This window comes from Papio anubis, chromosome 10, assembly GCF_008728515.1.
Source record: "Papio anubis isolate 15944 chromosome 10, Panubis1.0, whole genome shotgun sequence".
NCBI classification, from domain to species: domain Eukaryota; kingdom Metazoa; phylum Chordata; class Mammalia; order Primates; family Cercopithecidae; genus Papio; species Papio anubis.
The window spans coordinates 21,262,228-21,285,505 of NC_044985.1; the positions used below are offsets into that span (position 1 = coordinate 21,262,228).

Genomic DNA, 23,278 nt, shown 5'->3' on the forward strand with positions numbered 1-23,278 from the left:
GCGCGTTATCAACAGGGGCCTAGGGCACCCCCACTCTCTCTTGCTCTTTTCCCCCATCACTTCATGGATCTCCGAGGCTGCAAAGCGCTCGACCCTCTCCTGGGCTCAGTGGCTTGGGTACTCCGGCTCAGCTCAGCTGGGGAGTCCCCTTACCCAGCCCGCACAGGCACCCCGAAGCTAAAGTTGCGGCAAACAGTTGCGGGAAGCAGAGGAGCTGAGGTCGAGGCCAGCGCGCCCGCGGCCGCTAGCCCTGGGGAGCCGGCTGAGCCGAGGGTCGTGCGGGTGCGCGGCAGAGGCGGGAGAAGGCGGAGGAGAGGGGGAGAAGGAGGGGCCGGAGGGGAGCAGCTGCCGGGGGAGGCGAGGCGCAAGGTGGCTCCCCGCGGCCCCGCGCCCCGCGGCTCCCGGACGCACCAGGCAGCCAATGGCTGTGCAGAGGTGTACAGCAGATGGCGTCCGACTGCGCCGTTCCTTCCTCCTCCTCCTCCTCCTCCTCTTTTTCTTCCTCCTCCTCCTCCTCCTTCAGTGCTGAGGAGCCAGAGTCGCCGCCGGGTTGCCAGACGCTGGAATGGGTGGTCTCCCGAAACACACCACCATCTTTCTTGCGCTCGGGAAGCTTGGGGCTCGGCGCCTCCCAGAGGCTACGGCGGCGGCTCTGGCGAGACGGGTGAGTGCGAGCGCGCGGAGCCCCGAGCCGGGTATTCCGGGCCCCCTGGCCGGCCGGCTGGGGCGCGGGGTGGCAGCGCCGGGGATGGGGGCGCGCCGCCGGCGCATACTTTGCTCTTTCCTCCCTGGGCAACCTTCGTCGCCCCTTCTCCCAGCCAGATGCGTGAACTTGGAAGAGGATCTTCTCGGACGCCTCTGGCTTGGGGCTGCGGGAAGCATGGGCTGCCCGGGGCGCAGTGTGCGGAGACCCTCTAGGCGGGCGGGGACGCCCCACGCGGCGACCTGAGCACCGACCTCATGCAACGGGACGGAGCCGTGGGACCGGGGCAGCAGGAGCTCTGTTCCATTCACCTCCAGCTTGCTTTGGGGGATACTGGTGAGGGAAACCGGTGGTCTCCCATCCTGCGCGGAGAGCCTCGGGGCCCAAGATCGAAGGGCCGGGAGTTGCCCTGCAGGCTTTGCAAACAGGTTGACTGAGGGTTCCCTTTCCCGTAGCGCTGACTGCGAAATCTGCGCGTGGGCGTTCAGTGCCAGTGGAGGATAGCTGAGCAAGCCAAGAAGTTTCGCAGCTTCCTCTGATTTATCAGTGGAGTGTCAGGAGGCTGCAGCAACAGTTTACATTTCCTCTGTCCCTGCGGGGGCTAGGGGCAAGCTGGGGTCGGACGTGATATCCTGCAGTTTGTGGAGAGGAAACTGGGAAGGGGGCGTGAGAGTGAGGGGCAGGGAGGAGGACACGCATATTTTCTACTGCATCGCCCATCTGCACCTGTCCCATTTACTCTCTTACACATCCCTCAGTATTAAAGTTATTTGCATATGCAAATGAACCCTGCTCTTTGTTGACCGCGTATTTTGAATTTGAAGTTGGAAAGCTTGACTGGGGACGAGGGAATGTTGAGGAGGGGGCGTTAAGCTCTCTCACTCTCTTTTTAAAGACAAGAAAAAAACTTTCGTTGGCTAAGGTGGTACTTTTTTCTTTTGGAATGTCTGAGCTCTGAGCTTCCCTTAAGAGGTACTGTGATATTTTCAATACTGTATAGTCAAGATGAAGTTCGACTAAGATTATGGGACCGTGGCATATTCTACGGAAGATACCAGGGTTCCTTGGTGCTCTGTTCATTGCCAGGGTGGTCTGCTGGAAGCCGGCAGTTTCCCACCCTCAGACTCCTTGGTGCTCTTTAAATGACAGTCTGCCTGGTGTTTCTCAGCGGTACACCTGTGGGTGCTCTGTTATCGTGGAAATGGTAACCCATGCAGGTAGGGCTCATGCCAACCAGACTGTGGTGGTGGTGGTGGTGTGTGTGTGTGTGTGTGTAAATATATATATGCGCGTGCGTGTGGACGTGTGTGTTTGAAGTTTCCTTTTGACAGGTAATCTTTGGATGTCAAAGGGATACAGTTATTTGTCTGGCAGTGTCAGGGCAATCTGAGTTTGTCGAGTAACTAAGAGGAGATAATCTCCAGGGAAGCCTTTTTGTGCTCTTGACTCTACTCAGCAGTTGGTAAAGGCTTCCTGAAAGCCTCTTAGGGTGTTACTAACCAAATCAAGAAGTCTTACTCAGTGCTGAGTGAAAGCTTCTGTCTTTGTGGGTTAAAAGCTATTTATAAAGTTTCTGTCTTGAGGCTTCACTTTGATACACTGCTGTTTTTAAACCTTAGTGCCATTAATAATAGGAGCCTTCTTTTGAAACGTAATGTGGCCAGTTCTCTGTTTTCTGAGGGTAGTTGATCTAATCTGGTCGATTCCCTGGAATTGTTTTATTTTCTGTCACTGGTGTGTGTGTGTGTGTGTGTATGTATGTATGTATTTGTGTGTGTGTGTTTTCTTCATCTACCTGCTGAGAGCTGAGGGTTAGAAACTCTTTTTCATGCAAATTTAAGTGAAAAAAAATTATGAAGAAAATTCTCCTGACCCTGTAACAATATACACAGATACTTATGAAAAAATTGTGGGTGTCATTGTTGACTTTATAAAGGTGGAATAGTCTTGTATGTATCAGCACAGACAGATCCAGCAGCCTGGAACACCTACAAACCATTCAGGGTTTTTGAGATTCTAGATTAATCTGTGATAAGGGCTTGGACATATGTGCTCCAGGAAAGGGCTGCCTACTGCTGGTGGACTTTGATTGTCTGTTTGGAGGGTTCATAATACGATGAGCTCACTTTATGTCAACCTTAATTTTTAAATCAATACTTGAAAAATGATCTTACAATATTTCTTAATCTCCCAGCCCATTGTTTTCCATCAAAGTTGTTGATTGTTAGAGAGTTGAAAGACTAAGAAACAGGAACACTGTTAGACAGGTAGAAAATAATTACCGATCATATAAACAATGTAAACACAGACTCTACTGTTTGAAGACTGACATTAACAAATTGGTAAGGAGAGGTACCTTTCTGTTCTCTACTGAGTGTGCCTTATGAGAGAAAGTAGGGAAGGAATTAAAGGAAAATGCTACTAAATTGTACTTCGTCAGAAAGGCTGTGAAGGACCTTGTCTGCTTGCTACAGATCCTATTTCTGAAGGAATAACTCTTTTATTAATATCAGTCAAAAGAATTTTATCCTTAAACAATAGACCGAAAAAGCAGAATAAAAAGATAGGCACTAAGTTAAAGGAGGGGGAATGTCCAAACAAGAAAAATTCTAAAGCATGTCAACTCACTTTAATTATACTTCACAAATTGAAACTGGAGTCATATGATTCCTTTAAAGAAAAAAAGTCTTGCCAAAACTTCAATTCTGCTGTTCTGCACACTTTACAAAGATTAGGCATTAAAGTAAAAACATCATGTCAAAAGTTTGAATAGAATGATGACGAATATTTGACTGGTCCTATTTAGTTAACTGTGAAAATGACAAATGATACAATATATTAAATACACGATTAAGATAAACAGATTAAAGAATTCTAAGTAGTGACAACTATACTACTTGATGGGAAAAAAGAATACCACTATTAAGGCTTCAGAGATGCTCTACAGACAAAGCATAAAGGCTGGGTCTTTGAATAACTATTGGGTATTGTAGTATCAAAAACGACATGAGTTACTTAGATATGCTGTTGGATTTTTGAATACGGATTGCACATAAGTGCTTTATATTTTCAAAAGAAGACATTTCCCAGTATATACCTATAAAAGAAGCTGCTGCATTCACTGTAATACCAGGTAGCTTCCTAAATATAACACAGGTCCTTAATTTAGAGCTGTTAACAGGATTAATATCTAAGTGATAATTAGCACGTTAAACCTGTGAAAGTAGTGGGATTTTTAACTCCACTTCTAGTCTAGAAATGTACTATTGTGAATTTTAGTGGGGTCTGTAGTTTAACAGATCTAAAATCACAGGCACCTTTGCTCCAAGATGATCAACATTCTATTCCCACCGTTTAAAACTTCTCCATCTACTGAGATTATTTTGTTAATGTTTTTAGTAGGATGTTCATGGGTGGTTATTCTTAATAGCTAACAGTGGCTATTTCTGAAATGAAGCCAAGGAGGATTAGGTAGTTTTTTGGTCATCTTGTAAGTATCTCTTGACAGAAGGAAATAGGAATCCCAGTCACTGAATTCCTACAATTATGCTTTCATTCTAAGCCATGAATCCTGGTATGGGCTAGTTATACAAAATAGAGAGACGTAGTTATTTTGCCAGGTTATAGTCCACCGGTGACTTAGTATGATCGTTTTGTTGCTACCACATCAAGCATTTCATTTGAAAGGGAAAATCAAATATTAGTGGAACCCAATTACTCTGTACGTTTTGGTAAAACTTTTAAACTAACTCTAGAGATGCTGTAGAATAATTTCACTGCTGGTAGGGACTCATGCTTTTGGTAATGGGAGTTCAATCTAAGCGTGGTTTCTAAGCTGAACAATGAAATCATCTGGCAGCTAGAGAACTACTTTATTTTAAGTGTGTATATACTGTTGTGATGACTAAAACACAGTATGTATAAAAGCTTCGCTAATTTTATATTAATTTTTGGTTACTAGGTATTTTTGCAATTTATGGATTCTAAAACTACAACTCTTTGCTGTGATGTGGAAATCAGTAGAATTTTTTGGATGTTAAAAAGAAGAGGTCCATATACTAGAAAAGGTTAGACATTGACCTAGACGCGATCTGTGAAAGTGTGAAAATGTTTCCTGCATGAATAAAAAAGGCTATCGTTGTTGAACTTAGGTGTTTTGCAGCAAGAGACATGACGCTCGCTTTTGATTTTGCCTCTCTAGGCGTATTTTAATTATGAGCCTCTTGTAATTAAATATGCCGTAGCTAAAAACAGAATCCTAAGTAACTAATGCACAAACGATTTTTCAATGCCTTGACTTGGAAGAAACTCATGGCCGTGTTCCACTTGCCTGCATGAGGGCTGGCTGCTGATTTGTGTCCTAGTGTTATGTTAGCGAACAGCTCATTACTTCTGGAAGAATCACAATGTTGAGTAAAGCTCTGAACTTCGTGGCAGTTAGGCACGATTGCCTTAGTCTTAGACTGCAGCTTTGTAGCAATGCATATTTTAATTTTGGGTGCTTTCAGATGGTTATTTTTAAAAGCATACCATGTAGTATGCATACATGAAAGATTTTAATTATAATAAGACTAAGGCTTGCAGTAATCTCTTCTTGCAGAGTTTGCTTCTGGGCTCTCCTCTATTGATTTCTGCCTTTTGTGCTTACGTTAAACATATTCAGGGCAAGTTAGACAGTGCACATTGATACATTCTTACTGGCAAAAATATTGAACTACTTGTAAAATAGTGAAATACTTGTAAAAATATTGAAAGACTTGTGCACCAGTAGGTCAATGAGTATTGCTCTGAGCCCTCTAAAATTCCTACTATCATCCTGGTCCTACAGACCACTCCCCTTAGATCACTTCTTGAGAGAGCCACTGGGTGTCACCCACCTGGTATGGCAAGGGGACCTTGGGACACACTCCAGTGATATTTCCTAAAGCTGTTCTGATTGGCTTATGTCCCAGACCTACCAATTGGTAAATATTTTAAATATTATCCCTTGATATTTGTACTCGTAACAAGAATAAATGCAACCATTGGCATGATCAAGTAGTTGATCATCAATCTGTTTACATTTACATTTTAATTTTCTCTGTGTCTAACATTTCTAGCTGTTAAAACACTTGAATATTGTTATATTTATATGATCTAAGAGCCCAAAGGTATCAAAACCCCTTTCATCTGAGTTATCAATTCATATAAAGCCACTCTACCTTCAAATTAATTTGTTTTCTTAGGAAATATAAAATAAGAATATTAAGTTCTTTTCTTCCTGTTAAGAGGAAGAGCCAAATTTCTCACCGAGGTCATCTGCCAGAACTGTAAATTCTTCTACCCCACAGCTGTCTCAGACCACTTAATTAAAATGTATGTAAGTGGGAGTAGTTCAACAAGGCTTTTTTCTTTTGGGGAAAAAGTAATTATTTTTTTCAATCTCTGTTTCTAGTCTTCAGAATTAACTCAATTTATTTCATATTGACTTCCATTCATTTTCGTGATTAAATATTGTTAGTAGGCCTTTCATTTCATCTGACTTGACCCATTCTATGAACTGTAATATCTTCTGGCCAGTCACAGAGAGGCAAGGGATGTTAGTGACTTTGAGGAAAATTTTTTGGTGCTTTCTTCTGGATCACTTCTAGCTAAAACCAAACTCCAGCACTGCTAGATGGTCCCTGAAAAGCATAACCTAAATTATGCTGCTTTCTTGAACAGAAAACATAGGATTCCAGATACTACATCAATTTAACACTTGCCTGTCGTTAATTTCCTATTATCCACTTTCTTCTTCTTTGAGACCTATCTCTTTAAAGTCACCCACAAACTCACACTTATTTAAAGTGGCCGAAAATATTGCTTTCCCTGTCCCTGTAGTCCCAGTTATCCAAATTGTATCTATTAGTCAAAATTCACTTCCAATTATACTTCCACTGAGCTTTCACTGATGATGCCAATTCACAAAGCCCTCTCTCGGTCCGAACAACTCAGGTGGTAAATTCTAATTTTCATGTTTGATTAAATCTATTTTCTTATTAGCATCTATGTGTGGAGTTCTGATGGTAAAGGATTTAAATGGAGAAGGGCACCACTCTCTACTGAGAATTCTGGAAAATTTTGAAGAGGAGAATGTGATGGAGAATAGGGGCCTGGGTAATAACAGCCATTTGAGGATCTGTAAGGTAAGGCTTACCAATATCCATGTAGGCAACAAGTATGACTAGTAATTATTACTATTAATTAATTACCTATGAATTGCTGCATACCTAGCTAGGTACATTAGAATTTGTTTGTCTAATCCGCATAATAATGTTGCAAAGTAGGTACTGTTATTTAGTCCCATTTTTTTTTGTAGTAGGAAACAGAATCCGAGGGACCTCTAGCACCTTGTCTAAGGTGAATGCAACTGGTAAACCACAGAGCCTAGATGTGCATCTAGATTGTTGGATTGCAAGGCCCATTCTGCTTCTGATAAACCAGACTACCCTAAGCCTGAGGTTTTACTCAGCGGGTTCAGTCTTTTCTGCTGCTGAAATTTATCCAAAATGCAAGAACACACATACTTACCTACTGCCAAGGCCTCTATAGTCAATGGAGATGACTGACAGGAAGAATATTGCTGAATTACTTCTGCTTGGGGGTAGAAGCATCATTTGGAAATACGGAAAAAGGCTGCATTTTGATTTTGCACAGACCTTGTGCATGAAGATTATATCATCTTAAAATTGTAAAGAACTAGATATATTCACTTATAAAAGTGTTGGCTTCCTGAGGAACCATTGGGAAATTCAGAAAAGACAGACATATTTAGGAAATCCACACCATATTCCTTTGTATTAATGGCTTATCATTAGGACAGAACTGTCCTGCCAACTATGCAAAGCATTAGCTTTTGAAATTAGCATAAAGAATATAAAAAAGGGAAAATGAGTTGTTTGATGTAAGGGGTGGTTGCTGGTGGGTGCCTGGGTCACTCCTGTGATCTGGTCAGGTGAGTGCCCTTGTCTGTCCTCTTTGCTCTAAGTATATCCCAACTGGAAACTGTTCTCGGTCAAAGAGGACGGCTTACTGAGAAGAGGAGACCAGTTCTTTAGTTGAGCATGTGTAAGAAGTCACAGTTCTGAAGATCTGTTTCTTGGAAGTATTTTGATGGCTCAGTATGAGTTTTCTTGACATGAACTTTCATGAAAGTGTATAATAAACTCATTTCCAATACTAATTATTTCTAAACAAATATACTGTTGGAATCTGACCAGTTTCTCTCTTTGCCTCTGGCAGAATCATATAGGAAGAAGCTCAGAAAAGTCGAAGTTGTAAAGAGATTTTTACTCATTCCAGGAATGAGCTTTTTCACATTCAGGGCTGTCTAGAAGTGTGATAGGCTGTCTCATGGAAATGTGAGTTACCCATCTTTGGGAGTATTCAAGCAGAGTATGAGCAACTACACGTCAGGGTGCTTTGCAAAGAGGATGTGCACACTGAATATTAGTAGTTGAGATTTATTGAACATATACTGTGTGCCAGACGCTACTCTACATGGATTAACTTATGAAATCCTCTCAAAAAAATTATGAGGTTGATTGTATTATTATTATTTTTATTTTACAAATATAGAAATAGTGAGTGATTTGCGTCAAGTCGGGAGTTGCACACAGGCAGTCTCCTTCTAGAGCAGTACAGGTCCTTAGAAATTGAACATGAACCACAAATACAATTCATGTATGCAATCTTATATTTTTTAGTAGCCACATTAAAGAAGAAAACATTGAAATTAATTTTAATAATATGTCTTATTAACCCAATATATCTAAAGTATTGTCATTTCAGTATGTATTGATTATGAAAGTTATTAATGTGATGCTTTAGATCTTTGCTGTATTACATCTTTAAAACTCAGCCTGTATTTTACACTTACAAGCACATCGATTTTAGTTCAGACCAGCCATGTTTCAAGTGCTCAATAGCCACATGTGGCTGGTGGCCACCATGTTGAACATGCCTAGAATCTGTGCTATTAACAGTTCTACCCTACCACCTGCCTATTGACAGAAGAGGGTTTCCTTTTCACGGTAGACACCAGACTACATAGTAGAGGGTTTCCTTTTAACTCTACACACAGAGACTACGTGGTAGTCTTTGTAGTCATAGTGGTTTGACAGCTATATTTTAATTCACAGGTGTAAATTAAATTAATATAGTAGTCATAGTAGTCTACTGTGTAGCCTTTGTGTGTGAGAGACCATTCATTTGTTTATTAATGTTTTCTTTAGATACCAGCATGGATAATCTATTTAAAAAAGAGAAAAAAAAAACACTTCCATGACTGCTTTCAAGAGTACAAATTCAAAACCCATCAGATAGGAAGACTTCTCTCTATCTCATTACTCTCATCTACTAAAAACTGAATCCCACATACCTTTCATTTTGGAAGAGGGGACATGTCTAGCTTGCTTCCACTTTTCTTCATACACATTATGAAATCATCTCACCCTTCTTGTTTCCAGCCTAATAATCCCAGTTTCTTTTTTTTATTTTGAGTAGTTTGCTAGTGTGTATGTGTAGCCTAATCCATATGAAATGGGCATAGCCTAAAAATAACCTTTAACTAAGATTTTAAGTAACCAGGTTTTCTGATTTACATTTAATGCACATTTCTCAGCCCTCTTTTACTGTATCTTTATTATAATGACTGCAGTTGGAGATGACATGCAGCCCACCAAAGTGATATTTCTGATCAAATGGTAGTAATTTTTTGGTAGATTTGATTCATTTCCTGGCAGGTAGCATTCTTCTCAGTGATCTGAAGGGCTTTTCTCAAGTTGAATTTCTGACAGTAACAGACCCTCTGGGCTGTGACTTGCTTCAATTGAAAAAACAGAATGTGACATGCCTTTCATTGTGTGCAACATGTAAAAAAAGTCCTGTGTTTCCTTTGTGAGTGCAACCTCTATTCAGCTGTACATGACAATGTGAAACATTTTAATAATTCCAAGTCTCTTTTGGTGGGGGGATGCATATTTCACAGGTAGCTTAAATCTGACTTTAGTTACTTTTTAAAAGAATATTAAGAACAAGACATCTGTTAGAAAAATTCTAAACTTCATAAAGAAGAACTACCTTGTGGAGATGGACTCTAAGACTATGTCATGTAATAGTATGTGCATGATTATTAGATATTTCATTTGGATTACGGAGTTGGTGGAGGAAAAACATAATGCTTGTGGACATAATATATTTCCAGTGAAGCACTTCTTTTATTTTTATTTTTTATAACTAAGCAGTTTTCACATAGCAAGACAAACGAATGTAAAGTCCAAGATGCATTTGTTTGTAAGCTATATGAATAAATTCAAAGAGTATTTATCAGGCACCTGCTGTATCCGTGACATAGAGTGGATCCACGCAAGAGTAAGATGCCAGTTCCAGTTTCTAGGAATTTACAGTCTACCTACGGAGATGTGACATGAACATTCTCTGTCCTTGGCAAAGCCAAATCACTTTATTTATATATGTCTATCTCTCTTAGTAAATATGAGCTCCACAAAAGCACAGAATGCATCTTACTCATATTTGGATCGTTGCCACCTTGCAGGGTATGTACACAACAGGTGTGTATTGAATTAAATGAAAGGGGTACATTAATTTAATTTACACCTGTGAATTAAAATATAGCTGTCAGGCCATATTTACAGTGGGACCATCTATATAAGATTTGCAATTCAAATAATGTAGACAAAGTCTGGTCTCAGTCCTTTTCTACTCCTGTGACTGGATCAGCTCTGCTCACTCCATTGGTGACTTGTAACAAGTCAGGACACTAGAAAAAGATTTTCATCTGAAAGGAGTAAAGGAATATGGACCTCTTTGTTCAACACTCCAGGATTCTATTCAGATGTATGCTTAATCATACAGTCATTCAATATAAAAGATTATTTTGTTCGGGGGATAAAGAACCTTATCATTCAGTCACACTAAGTGATCTTTGGAAGTATGCATATGGGAGGTGGGAAGTGGAGCAGGATAAAAGTGTATTCACGTATGCCTGCATAGGGCTCCCAATGTCTCTTGAAGAATATAGTGCTGAGCAATACCAGGAGGACCATTTAATATTTGTGAGCAAAAGGAATCAGTTAAAAAGTAGAAATGCCATATAAGCTGCAGAGGTGAAGCCCTTTAAGTATCCCATTAAGTGCATAGAATATGCTGCATTGCTAGTTTAACTATTTGAGCCAGTTACAGAACAGTGGCGGTTACCCGTGGGGGCATCAGATCATCAAGAAGACATTTCTTTAGCAATTTCCAGGCAAGGAGTTTATTATACTTTGATAGATTAACATAATTCTTCTCAGCCTACTGGGTTCCTCAAGGCAAATTCAGCCGATCTTTATGTACTGGTTGCCTGTAGTGTGAAATATATGTACTATGGTTGGCCCAGTCAGGGTGCACAGTGATACCCAAGAATTGGCCATGCTCTTAAGGAATTTTCACAGAGTTTTTATGGAGTTAGGAGAACAAAGAAGGATGCTTCAAGGGTAATTATTGAATCTGTGGGGTTTTATAGGTGAGTAGATTCAGCATGGGAAGAAAGGAATTGGGCTCCCTCTTTACCTATTTGTTTTTGTCACAATTTTCCCAGCGTTGTTTGGATTCTGGGTTATATATGCTAGTCTTAAACATGAAGTATTTATACTTTCTTTAATCTTTAATATAACATCTTATTTCATGGTGTTTTGAAGTCTAGGGGTTAAGAAACCTCTTCAAGATTCAACAAAAACAAAAAACAGCAATAACAGCGCTCTCCTATGGCCTCACAATGTAGGCAGAAGGTTTATCTCTGGTTTACTGGTCCACCTAGAACTTGATAACATTCTTAAACTCTGTGTTTTGAAAACCTGTGATGCTCACAGCATAGTCTAAATAAAGAGAGACCCAAATCCTTATAATCTAAGATAAACAGTTTTGTCCTGGCATATGTCAGTGTGTGGCAGAAAAATGTACATAGGGACAGAATTATCCATTGATTTGGAAACAAGGTTGGCAAGCATTGATGTTCAGCAAATGCCTACAAGATAAAGGCACCTGAAATAGCAAAGCAGTTATTCAGCCCCAACAACTGAAAGCCAAGAGAGGCTCAAAATAGTATGAAATAATTTGTGCTCTGAAGGCTAAGGAAGGGGACCTAGGCAGATGGAAATATGGTAGAGCATTCATGTGTGCATGCAAACCCATGCACACACTTGTGCGCTCACACACATATGCACCAGATTAATTTGCTTTCTTCACCTTGCTTTCCTGCTTAAATTCTGTCATTAGATCCACATGGTCTAGACTGGCATTCAAAAGCGTACACTCTGAGGTCTCATACTTAGTTTTCCACCATTTGCTTCTATAGTCTCCTTCAATAGATCAGTGGCAGCTACACTTGTCCCTAAAATAAATCCTGTACATGTCTCCCTCCCGTGACTCAGTTCAAGCTTTGGTGTCTCTTCTGCCCCTCTCTGTATCATATTCATCCAGTCATAGCTGAATGAAGTGGATGTCTACCCTCACACTCTCCACCCCATGGTAGAACCTGCCTTCCACAGCGTTTAACCATGAGTCCATCAATGTCCTACCCAGGAATTCACACAAAAGACAACCCAGGGGCTACGAAGTTCTATGAGAAATACTTTGATGCATCTTTTAAAAACTCCTCTGTTACTTATCTAATAATTGCTCCTGAGATTTCTCAATTAAATTCTTAGATATCTCTTTACACACTGTAGGTTTATTCCATATTTACTTTTTCCTCATTAAAAAAATCTGGTCAGAAACTGTCACCTTAAGGAAATTCAAGAGATAGAAGAGAATGAAATGAAGAAATGCTAGGTCAGTCTTTTTAAAGAGAAGAAATGCACTGCTACCTCTATAAGCATTAGGAAGAGACATTTACTAAGTTCCTTCCCTGGGCCTATAAGTCAACTCTAAGGTAAGGGAGGAATTTGGACACTGCAGAGAGATTTATCTGTAGAAAAAGAATGTATCAGCTCATTTTTAAAAGAGACTCAGGCCATCAAAATCATCCCAAAAGTACACTTGAAAATCCAACAAGTCAAGCAAAACTATGGTTAATGATATACTTGTGTTTATCACAGCTGGCATTAAGTTTATAATATATTACAGTTTACATTAGAGTTTTATGAAGTGTATAAACTTGAGTACATTGGATCTTGTTGTATGATTTCTCCATAATTATCCCTTTTTGGGGACACATGTGAAAAGGCTATATATATATGTGTATGTGTGTGTGTGTGTGTGTATTCTTTTTTAATGCCAAGTCCTTGATCAGGAAAACAACTTCTAATCATAATTTATAATGTTTTTCCTTTGGGAAATATGTCCAATTTATGACCCAGTTTTTCAGGACAGATTAGAGTAGAAAGAAAAGTGTCTTTTTTGGTGTGTGGCATTAGTCTAAATATTGTTATATTGTAGCTTAATTTATGTTGTAGCCTTTCTTTTGAGTATTGTCACTGCTTTAAGATCCCACATCTTGTATTATATTTGGAATTGTCTCCATTATGCTGAGCACATTGCTGCATATACATTAGGAGCTAATTTAAGTGTTTCTTAAATGAATCATATTAGAATAAGAAAAAAAATATTGGAAATTTCATTGAACATAGGTTAATCTTGCTTTGATGATTTAAAGTTCCTTAGGGAACTTGGAGTATTCCCCAAAACACTAAGAAAATCAATTACCATTGAATGGCACTATAAATTCTGTTTATTTAAATTTTCTGGGGTTTTTGACATGTAATATATGGGATTTTGCTCTAAATAGGAATAGATATGCATGTGCACAGACCCATTTGGTCTACAATAAGCCTATGAAAAAATGCAAACAAACTGGTTATTGATGCAGATAGGGTTAGTCCTATGGAGGAGTTGAGGTCCACCCTGCTGAGAAAGGTCGTGTATTCAGAATACCATGGACAGAACTTGTGGAAGAGAAAGAGTCTGGTCTGAGTCAGTAAAATTTAAAGGCCAGAGTTGAAGGGATGTATTAACTAAGGCTGTAGACTGGCTGTCCAACACAGATGAGGTGATTTTTTGAGGGGTGTGTATATGCGTCTATGTGTATTTGTATCTGTCCATCTTAGTCTGTTTTGTGCTGCTGTAACAGAATAATTTATAATTTATGAATTATGGGTAATTCATAAATAATTCACTCTCTCAAAGTTCTGATGACTGGGAAGTGCAAGATCAAGGCATTGGCAAGTTCCTTTGGTTCTAAGATGGTGCCTCATTGCTGTGTCCTCTAGGGAGGAGGAACATTGTGTCCTCATATGGCAGAAGAGCAGAAGAGAGAATCCACTCTTACAGCTGTTTTATAGCAGCATCCATCCATTCATGAGTGCATGTGCCCTCATAGCCTAAGCACCTCCAAAAAGTCCTAACTCCAAATACTGTTACCTTGGAGGTTAGGAGTTCAACATATGAATGTTGGTGAGACACAGACATTCAGATAACTCTCTGTGTGTGTGTGTGCATGTATTTGTATTTTCTCTTTCTATCTCTGTCCCCCCAACTCATTGAATTTGATTTCCTTTATGCAAGGAGAGCAGATTCAAGTTTTCCCTAATGATCACCTCTCTTTAGTATCTAATGTTCACTTGTTTTTCATTTTCACTGTATGTACGGAACTTCCCCCTCCCTAAATTATTCTATAGAGTAGTGAGAATCACCTGACGAAGTCTTTCATATATAGGGCTCTCTTTCAAAAACTTCATTTTTTGAACAGTGTTTAAACAGAACTTTTAGTTTCTTTATCCAAAATCTGATCTCTTTATATGTGCATTTAAATCTAAAGGCATTTATTGTTTTTTATGCTCGTCACTGAAAAATCCAGGCAGCAGTTTGTTACTGCTCCTCAACGTTCCAGAGAGGTGTAAAACAGGCCCACACTTCCACCCATAATTAAAGAGTAAAATAATTAGAAGAGGGTGGATAGCCATAGTGAAGGCCAACATTGATGCCTCCAATGCCTGTGAAGAATGTGAAGAAGCATATAAAGACTTGTGTAAAATGCTTCATGCAATGTGTGAAAGCAGTTTCAAAATCACAATATGATTTCTTATAATGTGATTTTCAATATGCATGTATAACAGGGTTAATAACAAATTTTAATATGCAGATGTTTTTAATTTAATAAACATTATCAAAAATTAAGTATGTGTGGGGAGTAGGGTGGGGGGTCGTTTTGCAAGCTGGCCCGACACGAATTAATTTGTATTTTATAATTGGGAAAATGGCGCCTTGTATTTTGACTATTTACCAGTTCTATTTTTTTTTCTTTTTTTGAGATGGAGTCTTGCTCTGTCACACAGGCTGGAATGCAGTGTCATGATCTTGGCTCACTGTAACCTCCACCTCCTGAGCTCAAGCAATTCTCCTGCCTCAGCCTTCTGAGTAGCTGGGACTATAGGTGTGCACCACCATGCTTGGCTAATTTTTTTTTTTTTTTTTTTTTTTTTTGTATTTTTGTACTTTTTATAGAGACATGGTTTTACCATGTGGCCAGGCTGGTCTTGAACTCCTGACCTCAGGTAATCTGTCCTTCTTGGCCTCCCAAAGTGCTGGGATTACAGGTGTGAGCCACCGTATCCGGCCACCTACTTACCAGCTCTATTGGATACTTGTCTATGTGTCCATCTCCCTCCTGCTACTCTAATATGGCCCCTCCCCTCTTCCTGTGCCTGGCAGGCCCTCCATGCAGCCCCTGTGTACCACTTCAGCTCGCTGGGCTTTTCCCCCACCACACTCCTGTCTCTCCCTCTGTCCTCCTGCTGCTTCACCCTGGTTTCCTCTGATTCCTTCTGCCTATGCCCTGCTTCCTGTCTCCGTGGCCATGGCTTTTGCTACTCCTTGCTATTCTGCTCTTCTAGAATGTGGTGAAATAGCACCATTGCCCTTTCCTTCAAAGTATAGTCTGTTTGATTAACATGTGACATATACATATTTGAAAGTCATCATGCTATGCAAAAATCACAGAATGAAAATCCACAGGGCTTATGGGAAAAGGAGGTAGGGCACAACATTAAAAAACTCCCATAGTGACACGTAAAATAAAAGATAGGAAACTAATACAAAATACTGGTATGTTTTTGCATGTGTAAAGGGGTTAAGAAATGCCTAAATACTTCAGTAAATGTATTTTACCTTGGAAAAGATCTGAAATGTACTTGTGGAAGTAGGCTTTGGAAAATCTGCGTGTGAGTTGCAACATGGTAGAAGGGGTTTACCTGCGATGTGTGTGGAAGTTGTAACGCCAGAAGAGGTGTGTGCTTCTGCTGAATTTGTGTGTTACTACCTCGCTGTGACTCCTTCAGGGTTCCAGGTCTCTCTTGGTGGCTCCACTTTTGGGTTCTGCTAATTCCACCTCCTTCATTGGTCTCTCCTTCCTCCTTCTTAGCTGTAACTAAGCTCTGAATTGTTTCACCATCTCCTGTTTGTATTTCAATTGTCAAAAACACTCTTTGAATGAGTACCCATCTTAAATTCCCTTCATTGAACCACTTGGCTGTGTTCAGCTAGGTGCAGATTTTTGCTTGTTTACCTGGTGTTTCTGCCAGATGAAATTGCTGCGTAGCAAACATGAAATTATGTTATTCTGTAGAAGTAGAGAATATAATGGTGGTTACCTGAGGCTGGGGTAATTGGGGGGATGGGGAGATGTTGGTCAAAGGATACATAATTAAAGTTAGATAGGAATAATTTTCAAGTGATCTATTATGCAGCAAGGTGACTATAGTTAGTGTCGATATATTGTATTCTTGAAAAACTTAGAGTGTGCATGTTACATGCTCTTACTACAAAAATGATAACTATGTGAGGTAATGCATGTGTTGATTCGCCAGATATAACCATTCCACAGTGCGTATATATACTTCAAAGCATCATGTACATGATAAAAACATGCAATATTATCTGTCAATTAAAAAAAAGAAAAACAAAATAGAGGAATGACAGCATTCAACAGAGGAAGATCACATTATGCTCCAATTGTTCCCTAATATATGAATTTCACATTTCAGAGCAAACATCCAGGCAGAACTGACTGTACACTGTTGCAAACTTACCCTGAGTAGTGTGATTTTCCCTGCACGCTCATCTTCATTATGTTAGACACTGTGAAGACGGTGTTTGCTTTTGCTCGTGTTTGTAACCTCATCATCCAGCGCATTGCCTGGCATTTGAAATATGAATGAATGAGTCTTTTTGTCCATTCTTTCCTTGTCTTGTTTTCTCAGGACCCTTGTACCTGCCATATACCTTGTGAGTGAAAGGGTTAAAGGCTGATTATGGCTTAGTGTGTTGTTCTACCTAGCTAAGAAAATTTTGGGATGGTTGCTTCATGAATTATCTATGTGGTTCTCATATCAGGCAGAATTGAGCTGGGAAAACAGAGTACATGCCAAGTGGTTCTCATTGAACCAAAGGGAATTTAAGATAGGTACTCATTCAAAAGGTCTTTCTGACAATTGAAATACAAACAGAAGATGGTGAAACAATTCAGAGCTTAGCTACAGCAGGAAGGAGAGACCAATGAAGGTGGTGGAATTAACAGAGCCCAGAAATGGAGACACCAAGAGACACCTGGAACCCTGAATGAGTCACAGCACTGCTGAAAATGCTGCCCTAAGGGAGGTGGAGAGGCTGTAAAAGCTAAGAGCTTCTCCTGGCCTCCCAATCTCAGTCTCCTGCCAGGACCTCCAATTGGAAGACCATCATCAGAAGTTAGTAGGAAGGGGAGTGTGGGAATTGTAATTTGCAGGATTCAGCCCCCCTCCTCACAGAGGAGAGCAAGAGTAAGGTAGAGAGCCCTGAGGCAAATGACTGGTGGGGACCCACTGTTCCATCACCTCCTTTTCAACAAGTTAGTTAATCAATGGTGTCAGTGCTGCCTGTGAATCAGTTTGTGAGAGTCTTCTTCATCAATTTCGTAAGAGAAATGCATGGCAGTTAGGACTTTAATTAGAGTTTCCTTGAGAGAACTTCCTGGTGAATAGATTATTTATGTTAAAAGTGTGAAGCGTAGGCCACATAGATCCAGTGAACCTGAGGGTTTGTTCTAAGAATGTGTGTTGTAAGGAAACTTCTGTTTCTCATTATGACTCATTAGTCATCATGTGAAATACTTTTTTAAAAAGTGGTCTCTCTTTAGTTTCAAGTCACACTGGCAATATGGTACGACTCACCTTTACCCTGTCTTAGTTTTCTTGCAGTTTGTAGGCAATATTGTCATCCATAAATTATATTTCTAGCTGAATATTAAAGTATTCTTTAGGGCAAAGCAAAAGGAATCAAAATGGAGCTTTTACAAATAACAATTTTGAGCACAGACTCTGCAAGACGGAAAACATTCTTTCTACTTGGGCTGCCTTTTATTTGGTTCATTCCTTCTACCATTGAAAACAACAGTGCTTTCTGCTAGAGAAATGGCTAGGCACAGATTCTTTTTTTGTAAGACATTAAAGGGCTTAGGTTATTGCTTAGGTTATTTATTTTGTGGGCTCCATTCTTTGTTTTGTTTTTTGTAAAATATGTTAAAGAAAATTTAAAATGCACAAATAGAAGGCTGTTAAATTATTGATGAATTTATTTCTTCAAGAAGGAAGTATTATAAAATAAAGCACAATTCAATTTTAATAAATGTGTCTTAAATTTCCAAAACCCTGAATTTTTTTCTATCTGATAATACTTAGTTCTGAGCTTCAAAGGTGTTATATGCAAGATACTTTTTATCCTTAGTCTATAAAATTGTCATCATGATGAAATATTTGTTAACTTTTCCTCTGTTAGTAGCACTGTGAAGTACAATTTTCAAGGCAAGTTAGTGACATCCACTGGCTCTGTAAACAGGGATAAATTATTATACTAGCTACGACCAATATTTTTAAGCCATGTACTTATGCATGCAAATAAGGAAATTTCTTAGTTGTTTTTCCTCTGGCATAACAATCTCTATTTTCATAATGCCATTCAGCCTAATGGCAGAAAATGTAATCTGAGCTAATTGTAGGTTAACTTCACCGTGTCTATTATTTTTTATCATTCAATTCTGGACATTACTCCCACCTTTCTCCCCTGGTGGCACTTGTGGGAGGGGCTTCTGGCCTGCAGGAGTCTGCCCTGATCTGAGCTGGCATCCTCTGAGGTGTTAAACCATTGCTGCTCCTGGATGTTGTCAAGCCTTCCTCACACTGGCCTCTGCAGCATATCCTAGTGCCCACGTGCTCTTGTTCTCCAGTCCACACCGCCCTCCACACTGCATCCTTCAGCACTGGGGATCCATCAGGTCTGCTGCTTGCTCTGTCAAAACCTTGCCCTTCTTGTCACCAGGGTGATGTTTGGCTGTTGCCCCTGCCCCCTCAGGTGAGAGCTGGTGAGGCAATGTAGCCGCTCTGCCTGGCCCCTGGCTGCTGTCACTACCCTGCACCTGGGCCACAGCAGTGTGGGGACAGTGAGATGTGGGGGCAGGGGCCACTTTCCCTTTCGGAAGGCCCCAGGAGGAAAGCAGGATAGGGCTCCCGGGTTCTGAGTGCTCTCCACCACTCCCTTTCATAGAAACCCAAACTGCATCCAACTCTTGTTTTCCATTAAACGTGTCTGCTCTGTTTCAAACACACAAACAAGACCAATCTGTAAACCCCAAAATAAAGATTTTGAGATTTATGTTTTCTGATTCTCTTATAGACTTCGCCTTGAGGCAACGAGCACCTTATTAGGTGGAAGTCCTTGGGATTGCCGGGAAAGCCTTAGAGCCCCAGTTCAGAAATTCAGTAAAGCTGGATGAGAATGCCTCGCTTGATACCCAATACATGGTCTTAAACCACGTTGTGTAACTCCTGGGAGCCTGTTTTATAACATGTAAAACGAGATGATAATATCCAGTTTGTATGGCTGTTATGAAGATTAAATGTAGTAGATTAAGTCAAGGACCAAGCCCAGTGACCAAACAAATGAGTTCTTTCCCCTGCACGTCTCCCCTCGCTGCTATAGTTTAGAGACAGAAAAAAGTTTAACTGACACATAAGGATCAAATAAAATCAGAAAACAAACTCAAGTCCGTAATTCAAAGTATTGCCCATATATTCATGTTGAGGCTAACCCCTTAAAACACAGTCTTGTGTTATTACAGAAGCAGTGCACATGCAGTGTAGAAAATTAGACAATACAAGCAACAATAAGGAAAAAAGTCATCATGTTTCATCATGTAGAGAGAACTATTTTAACACTTTGGTGTATATTCACTTTGATCTGTCTTTCTGTCTGTATACATATATGTATGTATGAATTTATAAATACATTTTCATCTCCTGTAGTACCAAAGAATATTCACATTTTTCCAGTTGTCACCAAAGTGTCTTTCACTGCGGCTTTTCCTGTCCAGCATCCTAAAGAGGACCACGTATTGCTTCTGCTTGTTATGGTTCTTAACGTTTCTTTTACCTAACAGCTGCCTATTTTTTAATGATGTTGGCTTGTTGAAGAGACCCGTTCAGTTTTCCTGTGAAATATATCACCTCCTGGATTTGTCTGATTGCTTCTTCAATGTGTTGCTTGGCTTGTTTCTCTTGTATTTATTTAGTTAATCGGACGTTTCATTTAAAATGTTCATCAGCAAACATTTTGGGCTTCACTGGCCTTCTGTATAATTCAGATTGCACCGTATCAGAATGCACACGGTCTCTGTGATGCTAAATATAATGGCTGGATTAAAACAATGACACTGATATTTCCATTGTGCAATTACGTGTTTCCCCTTCTGTCAAGAAATTACTTCCTTGTGTGTGTAGGCTTGTTTTGGCATTTCATAAATGTCGATGATTTCTTATCAGTCATTCACCTAATAATTTTAACACCATTTAAAACGCATAAAGATATTTTGAATCAAAAGAAATGTTTAAGTATGTTGTAGGGATGGAGATTGGCATAGTATATTTAAAAACCGGGGTACCTCAGCTTTCTCTGTTCAGGTTAATGGGGTGGCAGATTTTAGCAGTCTTTGAGTGAGGTGTGTCTTGGTGGCCAAGACATACAGGGTTGCCAGAAATATCAAGAACTGGACCTAAAATTAAGAAGAAAGCATAGGGTAATTTTAACAAGAGACTTTGAGTTTGTAGCCAGAATGAGTGTAAGGAGGAGAGTCAAAATTTAGAAAATGATAGAATTCAGAATCCAATGTTATTCAGAAAATTTAGAGCACCTTAAAAATGAAATCTAAGAAGCTTCAAAAATTGAAGTTGGATGATTGTTTTTTTCAGGGAAAGTTTTGAGTTGGAATTTTTTTTCTTTATATCTATATAGTATACTGTTGATTAAGTACCTGAATTTTATGAGCTCTGACAATTTTTTCATAAGCCCTCTCTTTTTAGCTCTCTAGGTGTAAATTATTCTTTTCTGTTTGCCAAGAGTAAGTTACCCTGTGCTCTGGCACAGTGAGTATTTCTCAGGCTGCTGAAAGGATTAGATGGTACTGGATTCCTATAGAATTTCAAGGACTGAGTTTTAGGAATAGGTTGCCTTATAAAATGTGCCTACAATGTAAGTTTACAAAAGTAACCAACATTTCCATTAAACGTGTCTGCTCTGTGTCACTGGACTTGGTCCTTGACTTAATCTACTACATTTAATCTTCATAATAGCCCTACAAACTGGATATTATCATCTCGTTTTACATGTTATAAAACAGGCTCCCAGGAGTTACTTCCCTGGTCTTTTGTCCCTTTGGATGTTAAGATTCAAAATCTCTTGGAGATTTGGAGCGGAATCTGAAGTTTTTCTTGGCGAATATAAATATTTATGGTTGTACTGGGTATGGTAGATTGTATTAACCTTATTATTCACTATGTTATTAGAAATATACTGCTATCCAATGTTCCAGGAGCCTCCTGTACGTAGCTTGGCCATGTGATTTGCTTTATCCAATGAAATATGAGAGGATATTATGAGTGATTTTTCCAAGCAGAACTTTTAAGAGCCGTTGTGTAGTTGCCCTAATGCTATTTTCTCCTTCTGTTCTAAGGCTGCCAGATAGAGGCTTTTTCAACCTGGCTCTCAGATCTGTGATTAGTGTAGTCTGTGTGAGACACAAACCTATGGTTGAAAGTCTGTAAGATTTTCCTTTGTTTCTTAATGCAGCACAGCTTAACCGAAACTGACTGATGCAGAGGAGAAATGAGATATGTGAGTATAAGGCAGGATTGTGCTGAAGCCAACTGGAGGGTAAGGTTAAGAAATTTGAAGCCTGTGTTCAGCTACACATAGTTGACTTGAAGGCATCCGGATTTTCCTTTCAGTTTTGTGATTCAATGAAGTAAACTACTAAACCAGAATGGGGTTAAGGTGCCTGTTGGGAGAGACCTTAAGCTACTAGAGTTATGCATACACTACAAATCACAATTGATTGAAGGAATGAGAAAGGACTTCTTCCAATTGGAGTATGGTTCTGCTCTGAGGTTAATACTAGTGGTCTGTTGGAACAATTAACTGAAAGTGTGCTGGGACTTTTAAGTTATTATTTTTTCCAGATATGCTATTTGAGGTAGTTATTCGAATTGCAGTGCCCCATTGTGAAAGAACACAATCTGTTTGTTTTATAGTCATGCAAATTAATTTTCAACTGAAGTATAAATGTCAGATGATGTATGTCTTACTCAGCTTAGGAAAAAAATATTCTTTTATATTTGATTTTTTTTTTTTCCCTTGGGAGAATACATGCTTAGAATAAACTGTGAGCACTCTGAATTGAGAGGAGAAACCATTCTCTCTTCAATTCAAATTAATTTCTTAGAACTAAGGCAGGATAAATACTCCTGCTGAAGTGTGTGCCTTAATTACAAACCTTAAGTTTTATGGCTCATTTTAAGCATCTAAAACCTGTGCAACATGCCTTAAGTAAGCCAAGTTATCAACTAGGTGGTCATAAATCATTGTTTTGCATAAGGAGTGTTATATAAAAATTAAGAATTAGAGGCATGTCTCTTTTCTCCTTACCTGGTTGGATGAAGTTGATCTACAAAAAGATGTTATTTTCAGCAGATCATGTTGTTATGTGTTGGAAATTTCCAGATATAGGTTCTTCGGGCAATCAAGGAACAGAGATGAGGGTCTATAATTCATAACTGAAATTTAGCCTTTAGATTAATTTCATTAGTATGCAGTTGATTAGGAGGTATGTGTTTATTAAATGAAATGACCTCTAGATTTCCATATTCAGTACAAAATTAGGTTCTTGGAGAGGTAAGGATGTTTAAAATCACTAATTAAAGGGATACTATTGCCAAGATTGAATAATTAAAATTATAACAGTTTGGTTTTTTAAGTTTTTATAGTTTTTGAAACTGCTTCCAGGCCATTTCTTTCTATGCTTCTGCCCTCAGCAAAAAGTAATCTTTTTAATATAAAAAAGGTGAATGTGAGTTTCCCAATCCTAAAGCACTGAAGCACTACTTAGTTTTATTTTTTTATTTTTAATTTTTTAGCTTTTATTGATATATAATAAATGTCCATGTTTTCAGGGTACCTGTGATAATATGATACATT

The 23,278-nt window shown here is 39.4% G+C and overlaps 1 protein-coding gene across 3 annotated transcripts in view; it reads left to right on the forward strand.

Annotated features, from left to right (window-relative positions):
* Positions 1 to 521: 521 nt before the first annotated feature.
* THSD7B (thrombospondin type 1 domain containing 7B) overlaps positions 522 to 23,278 on the forward strand; it is a 780,632-nt gene continuing 757,875 nt past the window's right edge. For all 3 annotated transcript variants that reach the window (XM_031651193.1, XM_031651195.1, XM_031651196.1), the window contains exon 1: positions 522 to 664. The gene's annotated coding sequence lies outside the window, so the exon portion shown is untranslated. The remainder of the gene's footprint in view (positions 665 to 23,278) is intronic.